The sequence below is a fragment of the Aythya ferina genome (assembly GCF_964211825.1).
Source record: "Aythya ferina genome assembly, contig: HAP1_SCAFFOLD_74, whole genome shotgun sequence".
NCBI classification, from domain to species: domain Eukaryota; kingdom Metazoa; phylum Chordata; class Aves; order Anseriformes; family Anatidae; genus Aythya; species Aythya ferina.
In genome coordinates, this window is record NW_028181437.1 from 274,585 (window position 1) to 277,500 (window position 2,916).

At 44.2% G+C, this 2,916-nt stretch overlaps 1 long non-coding RNA gene across 1 annotated transcript in view; it reads left to right on the forward strand.

Annotated features, from left to right (window-relative positions):
• The first annotated feature begins 325 nt into the window (after nucleotides 1-325).
• LOC311428405 overlaps nucleotides 326-2,916 on the forward strand; it is a 139,063-nt gene continuing 136,472 nt past the window's right edge. The window contains exon 1 of the long non-coding RNA XR_014687705.1: nucleotides 326-369. This is a non-coding gene — a long non-coding RNA (uncharacterized lncRNA). The remainder of the gene's footprint in view (nucleotides 370-2,916) is intronic.

Below are 2,916 nucleotides of genomic sequence, written 5' to 3' on the forward strand. Positions count from 1 at the left end.
AGCCGCCTGATGTAACTTGTGTGCGTCTTGGTGGAGCAGAGACTCCTGGCGCACCCAGCGCTGCTTGCTTACCTCTATTCATTTAATAAATTGTAAATTTCAATTGCAATCCTATTTGGGACCCAGTCATTTATTACAAGTGGGCTCTCGTCCAGGAGGGCTTTGGTTCCTGATTTCTGGTTTGATCTAGGAGAGGCACCCCCACCATTTGGTGGCTGCTGTTTGAGTCAGGTCGGAACTAATGGCATCTTAAACCTGAATAAAGGTAAGCAAAGTTTCTGATTCTTTTTTTCAGCTCCCTTGCCAGCTGCAGCACTATATTTTGCCCATAATTGTGTGTGTGAAGATCCGAACGAAGATGACGGAGTCGTAAGCATTTAAAGCGTATACCGTTCGGTTGGGTGGGGTTCGGTTGCCTGTGTGTGTAAGAGTGTGACTGAGATGGAACTTAGTTCCGAAGCGATTGTGGAGGTCTTCTAACCGCGGTTCCAATCTCCCGCGAGGGACTTGGCCGGTGAAGGACCGAAGGGATTCCTATAGGACTTGTGGGTGTGTGATAGGTCCTCGACCCCCTGCAAGACACTCTTACTAAGGTAACCAAGGGCTATGGGAATTGCCATAGTAAAATTCCTAGATGGGTCAGACAAAATCAAAGACCAGAGACCAGAAGAAAGGGAGCAAATTACCAGTCATACCACCAGAAAGTCCATTAGGAATAACGATTCGAAATTGGAATGATAGGGACCCCAGAAAAGGAAAAAGTAAATTAAAAATGGTCCAGTATTATGTGACAGAATGGCCAAAGGAGCCTTTAAGACTACATGTCTTTTGGCCTGTTTTTGGAACCTTCGAAGACTGGATTTGCCAGGCCTTAAATATCCATGTTAATTCAAAGGAAGCTTTTAGCCAGGAAGAAAGCGATTATGCAGGATTATGGATCAGGAGGACTTCAGGTCCTTTTCCAGCCTCAATATTTACACTAAAAGCAGGTAAGAAATTTGAAGAACAAGAAGAACATGAAAAAGAAAAAGAAGATAAACGTGAGCCGTTGGATAAGCTACCACCTCCATATCCTAACAATCCACCCCCGGCGGCTCCCCCTCCGGTGGCTGTGGTATCGCCACCAGTACCACCGTTGCCCCAGCTTCCACCACCAACAGCACCAGAATTAGACCGACCTCCGGCCACATGCAGGAGAAGCAGGACGGAAGTATCTGAGAGGGCTTCTCTATATCCCTTAAGGGAGGTAACTGGTGTATAACTGGTGCGCGTCTTGGTGGAGCAGAGACTCCCGGCGTACCCAGCACTGTTTGCTTACCTCTATTCATTCAGTGAATTGTAAACTTTGATTGTAATCCTATTTGGGACTTTTATTTATTATAACAGACAACCTTGTAAAACGCAGACAACCAGAATCCTTACAGCAATTAGGTGGAAATCACGGCGTAAGAAACATTACCACCTCAAAGAGTAAAAACCTCAAAAGAAATGTGACTTGTAACAGGCCAGCAGCTGTGTATTTTCTGTGAAGCACCAGCTAGATTATGAACCTTGAATAGCACAGTTAAAGGGGAAACAGGGGAGGGTCGGGAGGGTCCCGGTCCTCGGCAGAAAAAAAAAGTGTATAAACTGTGTATGGAATTAGTAGGCACCCTCCTGCTTGTGGGACACCCGCCATTGTAATCTCGAATAATAATGCTACTGTACTGAGATCCTCGACTCAGCCTATGCTATTTGCTACAGATTGATTCAGGGTTTTAAGGTTTCAGGGATTGGGCACTAGGGTTGGGTTTCAGGGTAAGGGGTTTCAGGGTTTATGTTTAGGATTTTAAGGTTTTTAGGGTTGGAGTTTTAACGGTTAGGGTTTTAAGGATTTGGGGGTTAGGGTTTTAAGGGTTTCAGGGTTAGCGTGTTAGGGTATTAGAGTTTTTTGGGTTGTAGTGTTGATATGTTTTTTAGGGTTAGAGTCTTAAGGTTTTATTTTTGGTCAGTTATTTACGGTTAGGGTTTTAAGATCTTTTTTTTGTTTTGTTTTGTTTTGTTTTTTCAGGTTAGGTTCTCCAGGTCCAGGGTTTTGAGTATCCTAATTTTGGGGGTTTGGATTTTGAGCATCTTAATTTTTGGGGTTAGGCTTTTGTGTGCCCTAATTTTTTGGGATAGGCTTTCAAGCATCCTAAGTAATTGGGTTAGGGTTTTGAGCATCTTAATGTTTCCAGGATAGGGTTTGGAGCATCCTAAGTTTTCGGGAAAGGGTTTTGAGCATCTCAATGTTTCCAGGATAGGGTTTTGAGCGTCCTAAGTTTTTGGAATAGGGTTTGGAGAGTCCTAAGTTTTCTGGATAGAGTTTGGAGCGTCCTAATGTTTTCGGGATAGGGTTTTGAGCGTCCAAAGTGTTATAAGTTGCCCCCTTAATTAATTTTCATAGAGCATTGTATTAATCATAGAAAGGAATTTATTGAGTGAGCAAACATCAAGCAAAACAGCACTGGGCGGCCGGGGAGTCTCAGCTCCGCCAACAGCACGCACCTCACCCCCGCCAGAGTCCCTTTTTATTTATATTTTGCTAATTCCGGGATTACGCAGCACATCCTGGTATATTCTGCGACTGCGCGCACTGTTGCTAGGGGGTCGTCTCTGTCCCTCTGGTGGTTGTGAAGATGAAGGCCGTAGTCTTCCTCGGCGTTGTGGTTCAACTTCTTTTATTATTTGGTCATGTTGGCCCAGCGTTAGACAGGAAGGCATGTATGTCGATACACTACTTTAGCAACTTATCAGGAGATGGTTACATGAGCTTTGCAACAGTGTCTTTGAACAAAAGAGGCAACTGAGATGCAGAAGGAGAATGGGTTGGGGGGTCTATTTTTTGTTACGTTAAGCAAAAGAATTTTCATAATGTCTAGGCAAGCATTATGCAGC